Raw genomic sequence first — 11,706 nt, 5'->3', positions numbered from 1 at the left:
GGAATAGTAAACAAGAGAAGAACGAACAAATCAATTCCGGTCAAAAACAATGTATTTTTTTTTTTAATGGAATGATACTCGTAAAAGTGTTCCCCCTTTTTTATTCACATATTCTTAATTAAATATTAAAATATATAATGTTTCAATCACTTTGCCTTTTTAACTTTTAAAAAGATTGGCATTGTATCGAGGTTGGTCTTTTTTTTCTTTTTTTTTTTTCACGTGGTTAATTTTCTGCGAAGCTGTTATTCGGCGTCACCATTTTGAATTTTTAATCGATAACCCCCGTTAAATCGTGACAAACTCGGTAATTTTTCACCCGTATCCTTATTTTTTAAAAAAGCCAAGCGAAAGAAGATTGGATAAAAGTAAGTATCACGTGAATCAGTTTACTCTTTCCTTTACATGTTTTTATTAATTTTCCGAAGTTAGCAGGCTTTATTCTATTATCAAAGGTGAACTTATTTTTGGATAGGAAATGTCAGTCATCATTGGGATTTGATAAACGATAACCTATATAAATTCTATTTATAAATGAATTTCATGGCATTGAATATTTCATTGTGGTGCTAGTGCACTTACTGATCCGTGCTATTTTTTAAATCGTATTTCCAAGTTTAATTAAAGTTTTATGTTTTTTATTCAATTGTAAGGTTAAAGTATAGAATAGTTATAAAACACCCTCACCATGTTAAGAATGGCTTTTTAAATAATAACGTTATTATTTCAGCACGGATCAATAAGTGCACTAGTACCTTAATTTTAGATCTATTCGGTTATTTAAAATGTTTAATTTCAAACAAATGATTACGATAAATACAAATGGCACCGGAAAACTGATCACTATAAAAAGTAAGCATAAAATAAATAAATAAATAAATAAATAAAACACTTCCGAACTTTCATATTTAATTACCAACAAGCATTTTATTTGCGTGAAAAGAGGACGGATGGCAACCTAATATGAGCAATATTTATTACATATTCGTTTAAAACCATTGAAATGAACATTTAATAGAATTTTATTTAAATATTAATTTTACCTTCGATTGGTCGGATAGAAGGTGTTCCGTGCTAAAATAATAACATTATTATTTAGAAAGCCATTCTTAACGTGGGAGGGGAGGGTGTTTTGTACCTTTTCTGCAATACAATTTGATAAAAACGTATATCATAAAACTTTAATTAAACTTGAAAATATTATTAAAAACTTGGTCAATGATGAGATCGACGTTCAGGGGTGGGGTGGGGGGTCTTCAAAAATTCGAATAAAATAATGGCAACATTTATTTGTATATGCTTTATAGTTATATTTAACATACGTCATGCTTCATAAATAAAAAGACTGGTATAAATAAAGGGTGAAATATAGGTACGTGCAAAATGAATGGTCGATGCTCAAAATGTATAAACATTTTGATCCCTCCTTTTACTTAAAAATTCACCAAAAATCAGGAAATTAACCAATTTTAATGACATTTTCAGTGTTTATTAAAAAATGATTACGGAATTTAATGAACCTATTATTTTTATTCAAATATAAGTGAAAATGTATTATTTCGTTTAAACAAAAAACACCTTTACTAAAATTATGGGTTTCAGTTGTAAAAAAAAAAAAAATAAAATAAAATGAATGAATTTATCTTTTTTGTTTAATGAAAATAAAGCATCGTAAATTGTAACAATTAAAATAATATTAATTTTTACAGAAACATTATGAAAAAAGCCCCTAAAGTCCATATCAATGAAATCGATATAACTTGAAGAGAAATTAATTTTTCCAACTAATGATATTATCATTGAATTAAGCATTGTTTATTTAATATTTCCACACAAAAATTTATAATTGCAAAATATATTGTTTTTTTAAGGTTACCTATTTAGCATAATTTTTATATATAAGATTCTAATATCTTCATTGTGTGAATAGTCCTGTAATAATCAGCATAACATAATTGTTATATAATCTAAAAAAATACAATTAAATTAAAAAAATAAAAGCAGGAACACACTAAAATAATTAAGTTTAAAAATAGTGTAAATTATACAAACATTCACTATAGGTATGTATGGATGCATGGCTCTGAAAAAAAAAGTCAGTTTTGTACCTACCCTTCTCTCCCTCCAACCATCTGACATCATTTTCAGATATGCCTGTAGAAGCTTTTCTGTGCTTTCATATTTTTTAAAGATTTTGCCACAATGTTTTATTTGGTATTAATAAACAAACTTCGTTGCTACAGCTGGCACATTTTTGTATAATCATTACCTTTTTAAACACAAGTTAAGTACATTTATTTTATTAATTCTTTATCTTCAGACATTAACTTTATAATTTACTTGGAAATAGTTCCAAAAAAACTTATATTTATCTTGGCAAAAAAATGTAAACAGAATCTTTTTCATAATGCATTTTTTAAGTGAAATGTAGGGGTTTCAGATATGCAATTAGATTTTTCCATGTATTTTTTTTATTTCACACGCCTTTTTCTTTGAGATAGGCTACAATCTTTCAAGCTAATAAGCATATTTTTCACACATATATATATATTTATTTATTCATATATATATATTTATTTATTCATATATATATATATTTATTTATTCATATATATATATATTTATTTATTCATATATATATATATATTTATTTATTCATATATATATATATATTTATTTATTCATATATATATATATATTTATTCATATATATATATTTATTCATATATATATATATTTATTCATATATATATATATTTATTCATATATATATATATATATATATATTCATATATATATATTTATTCATATATATATATATATTTATTCATATATATATATTCATATATATATATATTCATATATATATATATATATATTTATTCATATATATATATTTATTCATATATATATTTATTCATATATATATTTATTCATATATATATATATATATATATATTTATTCATATATATATATATTTATTCATATATATATATATTTATTCATATATATATATATTTATTCATATATATATATATTTATTCATATAAATATATATTTATTCATATATATATATTTATTCATATATATATATATTTATTCATATATATATATTTATTCATATATATATATTTATTCATATATATATATTTATTCATATATATATATATTTATTCATATATATATATTTATTCATATATATATATTTATTCATATATATATATATATTTATTCATATATATATATTTATTCATATATATATATATTTATTCATATATATATATATTTATTCATATATATATATTTATTCATATATATATATATTTATTTATTCATATATATATATTTATTCATATATATATATTTATTTATTCATATATATATATTTATTTATTCATATATATATATTTATTTATTCATATATATATATATATATATATATATAAATTTTTTAGTCATTCAATGAATTTAAAAATTTATGACGTGAAATGTTTGAGTTTCAGACCAAAGGCATACAATAATAAAAAATCTTTTGATCTGAAACTCAAACATTTCACGTCATAAATTTTTAAATTCATTGAATGACTAAAAAGTTGATTTATTTGCTCTATCTTGTATTCGAGCAATTCTTATGTAGGTGGCATAATACTTATAGAATATTACTGCCAGTAATATCTAGTAAATCTTATATACGTAGGTTTCCATACCAGCTGATTGTTGGATAATTTTATTAATTATTTTTTTACTATAATAATTTAGCAATATTAACAACATCGAAATGCTTTATTTATTTTTTCCACCACCTTAGCGTTTTTATAGAGCTATAAGCTCTTTTTGTTATTCATATATATATATATATATATATATATATATATATATATATATATATATATATATATATATATATATATGAGTCACCTATTTATTTATTTTATTATTAAATACTAGCATTTCAGCCTGACGTTGCCCGGGTGTTTGGAGGTGTATATTGAGCAAAAAAAAAAGCGGTCAATTTTTTTAAACTTTGACCCTTATTATGACCCCTTTACATTACTTAACTTAAACCAAGTTATTAAGTTAGATCCATGTCCAAGGAGCCTGTATCTAAAATTTCAAGTGTTTAGACCCAAAATTGCCAGAGGAGTTTGGTAGAGTTCTTAAAGGTAAAATCGTTGAACTTTGACCCCTTAACAGTCAAATTTCTGACCGAAAACGGATTACAAAGATTTTCCCAAATCTCAGTACCCTGTATATCAAATTTCGAGTCTGTAGACTTAAAATTGACTGAGTTATTGCGTAGGAAAATGTACACAGACACACACAGACATGTTCACGTTTATAGATATATAGATTATTACGTTCATAAAATGTATACCCATATACATGCATGTTTCTAGCTTTCAGCCGTCATCAGCATGGGTTAGGATCGAATGTTAAGAACTTTTTGAAGTTAAAATCAATTTAGTATGATGTTGTAATAGAGGAAAAAGGATGTTTTAATACTTTTTCGTCTTTAGCATTAAAAAATATGACACCATGAGCCATAAAAAAAACTAGATCATAAACAATGAGTTATGAAACAAAATAAAGTCTTATAGTTCAATATAAATTTAATTTATCTATAAAATTTGAGTATTTCTAAAACATTTCCTTTGCAAGCTTTTGTATAGATAACTAGCATGGGTGCCCAGCGTTGCCCGGGTGTTTGGAGGTGTATGCTGAGCAAAAAACAAAAAACAAAAAAAAAACGGTCAATTTTTTAAACTTTGACCCCTATTATGACCCCTTAACATTTATTGTTTTAAATCAAGTTATTAAGTTAGATCAAGGAACCTAGATCTAAAATTTCAAGTGTGTACACCCAAACTTGTCGGAGGAGTTTGGTAGGGTTCTCAAAGCTTAAATCGTTGAACTTTGACCCCTTAACAGCCAAATTTCTGGCTGAAAACCGATCACATAGATTTTCCCAAATCTCAGTATTCCAATTTCGAGTCTGTAGACTAAAAATTTACAGAGTTATTGCATAGGGAAATGTACACAGACAGACACACACAGACACGTTCACTTTTATGGATATATATATATATATAAAATTCCTTTGTATGCAGAACGTGCTCTACCAAACTACTGCAATAAATATTGGTCTTCAGAATTTGGGCTTGATGTATATAAAAGGGATTTTGACCTGTGGAATGAATTCGATTTGGTTTTCAGTTGGTAAAAATAGCTGCTAAGCAGTCAAAATTGAAAAAAGTGGAACTTGGTAGGCGTATGTTAACTAAAGTAGTTACTTCTACACAAACGCAAATATACATTCATATGTTAAAGTGGGTTAATTGTTAAGGTTTTCATATTTATTTGCTATTAGCTCAGATGGTAACAAATAATGCTGAAGTGCAAAATGTTTTCGTTTCGATTCTAGGTAATGGTGTTCAAGTCATTTTTATTAACTTTTGAAATCATTACTATATATTGGTTACAATATAATAATCAATAGAGTATTAGCTCTATAATAGAAATTAAAAAATCTTCATAAAAAGAAATATCATATTTAAGTGTATTTTATGACTGGGTAATGTTAGTAAAATATACAAGCAATGCATTAGACTATCTCACTCTATTATGCCTTACTTTTTTCTCTACACACATTCCGTAAGATAGGAGTAAAACTTATTTTTGGTCTATTGTATATTTATAGTAGAATCATGTGTATTTATGCCATTCCTAAATCATGAATATATTTTCTGCTATCCGATGGCAGACAAAGAGAGGACAAGTGGGCCTTAGGCACCACAATTAGAGGTGGCAAAGTGCTTTCTGATTGTGACCTACTTTCACAAATGGCACACAGTATTGAAAGTTTGTTATTGTTGGTTAAGTTTACTTGCTTTCTTTTACTTGCCCTACTTAGGGAAAAATCAATTTTACTTTATTATATAGATTAACAATACTCATACTTTGCTTCCTAATAAAAAAATGTTAATATTTTTTCTTTTTTATTTAAACAATTATAAATTCACCCCAGTAGTAAAATATTGGAGCCAGAAATGTTTTGATTAAACAAAAGAACTAACTGGCGATTATTCTTTATCAACAATAAAATAAATCACTATTGTCGAAACAAATTATAAAAAATTATTAGTTCAAATTCTGTTGAAGTATCTATGGCATCAATAATTTCTCCCACTTTTTATCTTTGCCTGGATCTAAATGGAGATTCCATGAACAAAGCTTCTTTCCTAGAACTGCCCGTCTGTGGAACACTTCCACTGGCCTGCTTCCTAGCTGATTACAATATGGTAGCCTTCAAGTCCAATGAAAACAAGTTATTCTTGAATCACCCCTTAAATAATCAAAATCCTACCCAATCTACACCATTAACGATTATTACACTACCACCTTGCATTTATTAACCTTTATCCTCGAGTGGCTTTCGAACTTCGATAAATAGTGACTCTATTGTAAGAAAAGAAGTAACAAACAAAACACACATTATAATTTACAGCAAGGAATTAATTTCGATGCACATTTAATACAACATTTTGCTGTTTTTATTGAATGTCAAAATATTGACGAAAAAATTTGTAACTATAAAAAATACCCATACTTTACTCTCATTTTGCTTTGTATCTACTTCTTAGCCAGAGAATTCTGTATGGGTTTCCATAGAGATGTGTGTGTGCTGATAGTTTACTACTTGCCTATGCAGCAATGGATGACTTACCTGTTAAGCGAAAGAGTTGGTGGAATGCTATGTATATTATATCAAAAATGTTGATTGAAACTGTATTGGTAAAATACTCCAAAAAGAGGAATATTTTCTAACTTAATTTATGAAACAAGTCTATGCAATTTAATTTTGTGTGCTATATGCAACCATTTGATATACAAGACATTCAAAGGAATTTATAGTAAGTTAAGTGATTAGTCAATTTGTGTACAAGAAGTAGATGAGAATTCCAATGTGAAAAAATATTTGGATAGTGACGCTACTGATATTGTATAAGTTTCAGTGCCTTGCAGTATAGGATGGGGCTAGAACTTATATGATTGGAAGAATCAGGAGTGGATAAAGTTCAGTGAACTTTTACAATTACGAACTGGCAGAGCATTTCCACTGTATACCAAGGAAAGTGTTCACTAGATTCGAGTACACAGAATGATGATATATAAAAGTGAAAACAGGCCAGTGGTACTTGCAGACATGTGTTGCATGAATAGAAATTATATACAGTGAAGGTAATGTGAATCTTAAACTAGTTTGTTCTTAAGACCTCAGTAGGTAGAATGAATTTACACAGTATAGGGAGATGTGCGTAGAAGAGTATGCGTTGATGGTATGGCAATGTTGAAAGAAGGAATGAGTTCTTCAGTATATATATGTAGAACAGTTTAAGTAGCAAGTTAATTTAACAAGAAATGCTAATATATGGACATAATATGGGCATGAGAGAAGGAGGGCTAAAGGAAGATCTGTTCAGGTATATATTACTTTGCAAGTAAATTTTAAAAGCCGTCAAATGTATGCCAGCATGTAAAATCAATATGAAAGTGAATACGTTGATGATAGCACTAGCAACAAGAATGTACCCTTTCGTTCCTGAGTAATTGTGACACACTTTCTTCTTCAAAGCCTGTACAGAATTCTGGGCCTAACACTTCAATACAGCTTATCATTGGATGCAACTCCATGCCTGAATGTAAGCCTTGATAACTAATACTACCACTTCTAGTTGTAATTATCTTTCCCAAAAAGACTGTGGGGAAAAAAGATTATGCCATTGTGTTCTCTTTTTCCTCTAACCACCATATTATATCCAGTGACATGAAACAGTATTCAGCCTATTTCATTTCTGTCCAAACAAGTCTTGTTGACATGCATTTCAAACAGAATTTGGTCTGTTGATGTTTTCTTTAGACACCACATCACTAGAAATATTTCATTAGTTCATCTTTCATTCTACTAAGTGATTGGTATTTGTTTATTCACTTGCAAACGAAAACAAATGCTATTATATTTGTGTAAGTTATTTTTATCCTTTTTTATCTATATTTAAAAATAATCAGGAAACGACAAAATCAAGCAATATTTTTTTTGGTGGCAAATAAAAAAATCTACATTTGACTCAAATTCACATATTGATTGAAAATATAATTTTAAAAACAATAAATTCCATTTGTCATGCAAGTAAACAGTTTTCTGTCACTTGGTAATTTGAGTATTTTATTATCTCGGAATTTTCACTGTAGTCATTATTATGTTCGTTTACTACTAATAAAACTTGATTGCTCATTCCTATTACTAGTTGTGTTCATTGAAGTCTCGTTTTACCCTTTTAATAATAGGTGAAATTTTTATGTTATTGCAACAGCCGTCTGGTTAGCATTCATTGATACTTATAGGTTGATTTCTTCTGTTTATCTTGCTTTGCTAAACAAACGGGGTTGTTGCACATTCAATAACTCTGGAGCTGCATGCCAAAGAGAATTACTTCTTAACTCCATACAATTTACTAAAATAGTGTGCTATATATACATGATCTTTTTAACTCCAAAGAAAATTATAATGTAATGTGCTACATGAGCTCAGATACAATTCATATATAAAATAACAAAATATGTAATTTCAGTTGAATGTCATGTGTTAACAAATTCATATTTAGTTGATAATAATTCATAGAAATACTATTATTTTTCTTTTTAAATAATCCGTTTTGCTTAAATGAATGATAGTAATGTTTTGTCCACATATAATTTGTTGTTATATAATATTTTATTAATGAAATGCTCTTGTTCATTCACAGGGTAATGGAACAAAACCAAAGGATTTAATAAGTATATTTGAAAAGAAAAGTTGCTTCTGTGAAGGAAGTATAATAATAATATTAAGCAATAAAAAGTATAATAGTATTTAGCAATAGAAAAATCTCATAGTAATATTTATCAATAAAAATGCAAAAAGCCACGACAGTTAAGCCTTATGTCTGTGAGGTGTGCGGTTCATCATTTATATATCCATCAAACTTAAAAAGACATGTGCTAACACACACTGGAGAAAAGCCTTATTCTTGTGGCGTGTGTTGCTTATCATTTTCACAGAGGTCCACGTTAAAGACGCACATGCAAACACACACAGGTGAAAAGCCTCACGCATGTGAAGTATGTGGCTCAACGTTTTCTATAAAGTCCAATCTAAAAATGCACATGAGGAGACACACTGGCGAAAAACCATTCTCCTGTGACGTTTGTAGCTCAGCATTTTCAGAAAAGTCTCATTTACAAAGCCACATGCGGACACACACTGGCGAAAGACCCTTTTCTTGTGAAGTGTGTGGTTCAACGTTTTCACAAAAATGTCTTCTAAACATCCACATGCGAGTACACACTGGTGAAAAACCATACATTTGTGAAGTGTGTGGTGCAGAATTCTCGGGAAGATACGATTTAAAAATCCACATGAGGATTCACACGGGTGAAAAACCTTATTCCTGTGAACGATGTGGATTAACATTTTTACGAAAGTCGCATTTAAAAAACCATATGCAAATACATCGTGGAGAAAAACCTTATTGTTGTGAAGTGTGTGATTCTGCTTTTTCAGGAAAATCTAATTTAAAAGTCCATATGCGAACACACACGGGAGAAAAACCTTATGTTTGTGAAGCGTGTGGCTCAGCATTTTCACAAAAATCAATTTTAAAAAAGCATATGCAGATACACAATAGATAAATCAACAAACCATGGCTGTACATATATAAATGTACCAATCACGACATTAAACAACACTAATAAAACAAGAACAATGCTGACGTCAAGATCGGAAGATAGCTTATCTTTTTTACTCTTTTTTCTTTTAGAATTTTTAAAATGTATATGTGGATATATACGAGATGAAGTAACTTGTTGAGTAAGCAACCAACTGACTAAACAACCAGAGCATTAATTACATCAACAGAACAATAACATAAGCATCTGAAAAATAATCTTACAAGGAGATGGCTTAGTTCCTTTACTCTTTTGTCTGGCTAAAGATCTGCTAAAACAAAAGATTGAATAAATGCAGGAGTGCCTATAAACTCAGGATACTAACAAGACCCGAACAAAAGAGTCAATCAATGTCACTTCATGGATTACCTAATGTTTTCCATGTGAACTCATGCTGACTCATGTCCTGACTTAAATTGAATCTTGCAGTTTGTACATAGCTTCTCCAAAGATATTTAAATAGAGTTTTGCTTGCAAAAAGTTGCCAAGTTCTCCCTCAGATCTGGGAAGAAAATTTAAATGGAAACATACATCTTGATGAAGCTACTGGCATCAAAGATTTAGAAGAGTATAACCGATGCAGATACCTTGTCATGGACGATTCAATACATGTCAAGATGTAGGCAAAAATATGCAGAAAATATGCATGCTGTGTAAGAAATATTTTCAAAACCAAGCTCACAAACAAAAATAAAGTAACTGCCATTAACTAATTTGCCATACTCGTGATAGCATACAACTTTGACAATATCGACTCTGCAAAAATGGACATTAACAAGTTAGATATTAAAATGAGGAAAATATTGACTGTGTTAAAAGTAGTGTCTACCAAGGCTGTATTTGACTAAAGCAACAGTTATGTGTTATTCAGAAATTGGCTATCAACATAGAACCACTATTGTGAGCACTGCACAATATCTGATGAGCTGCCAGAACTCGAACTTTATGATCGTACACCATCATAAGGTTCGAGTAACGCCAGGAAACAAGAAACAGTAGAGTAACTTCAGACATTTTGGAAAAAGCTTTTACATATGAGAGAAAAACACAACTTGCTACTGAAATATATATACCAAATATACACCAAATTATTCTATTGCACAAAATTAAAAGGATACACAAATAATATGGCGATTATATTTTCCGGGTGGACTATCTTATGAAAATATAAACAAAGAAGGTTTATACTGCTTCACTAATTAGAAGAGGATAATAACAGCTGCCCAAAATCAAAGCTTCATGACCAATGTTTTTAAGGAAATGACAAAAATTGCAGATTGTACCACAGAGAAAGATTGAGCTAGCTGACGTCCATTTGTAAGGTCCCATTACAATATGATGCGACACAATGGACAATCTGTAAAAGGTTGAATTCGAATGGAGTAGCGGATTCTTAGAACATCTATTAGAAAGAAACAAAAAAGTTATACACAATCCATCACGACTATCTAATTCATACACCTCCATATTAAGAAAACGAAATTGTTACAACTAAGTGATATGGAAAAAGAGAGAAAGTATCAACACTAGTTAAAAATTAGTCTTACTGGCATAACAAAATATGAAGGTTTTATATCGTATATTAAAGGAAACTTAAATCTTAGGACAATCTCTATAATTACAGTAAATATAGAAGCAACTGGTTCACCAAGAAGAATTTAAAAACTACCTGTCAAATATATCTGTTGAACAATGCAAAAAATTGCAATTAAAGTGACAGAATTTTAAAAGGATCTCTCGGCTCAAGTATCGAAAACACTAGATGGATATCTGTTATTCGTTTCCCATAAAATAAAATTAAAAAAAAATGAAAACTTTTTTTTTTAGATAAAAAATTGTCACTGAAAGCAACGGTTAGTATTTTAAAACGATCTCTTGAGTGAACAGACTAAAATAACATGTGAATGTTTGGCATCTGGTAGGATACCCCACCCTCAGTA

General features: G+C 28.5%; 1 long non-coding RNA gene across 1 annotated transcript; it reads left to right on the top strand.

Annotated features, from left to right (window-relative positions):
* The first annotated feature begins 264 nt into the window (after positions 1-264).
* Positions 265-9,776, top strand: LOC145279972 (uncharacterized). The gene is made up of 2 exons (XR_013868509.1): positions 265-368; positions 8,806-9,776. It is a non-coding gene; the product is annotated as an uncharacterized LOC145279972 (long non-coding RNA).
* Positions 9,777-11,706: the final 1,930 nt, after the last annotated feature.

Source organism: Euprymna scolopes, chromosome 7 (genome assembly GCF_053919585.1).
Source record: "Euprymna scolopes isolate OS-2025 chromosome 7, ASM5391958v1, whole genome shotgun sequence".
Taxonomy (NCBI): domain Eukaryota; kingdom Metazoa; phylum Mollusca; class Cephalopoda; order Sepiida; family Sepiolidae; genus Euprymna; species Euprymna scolopes.
This window is presented reverse-complemented; position numbering and strand designations above follow the sequence as displayed.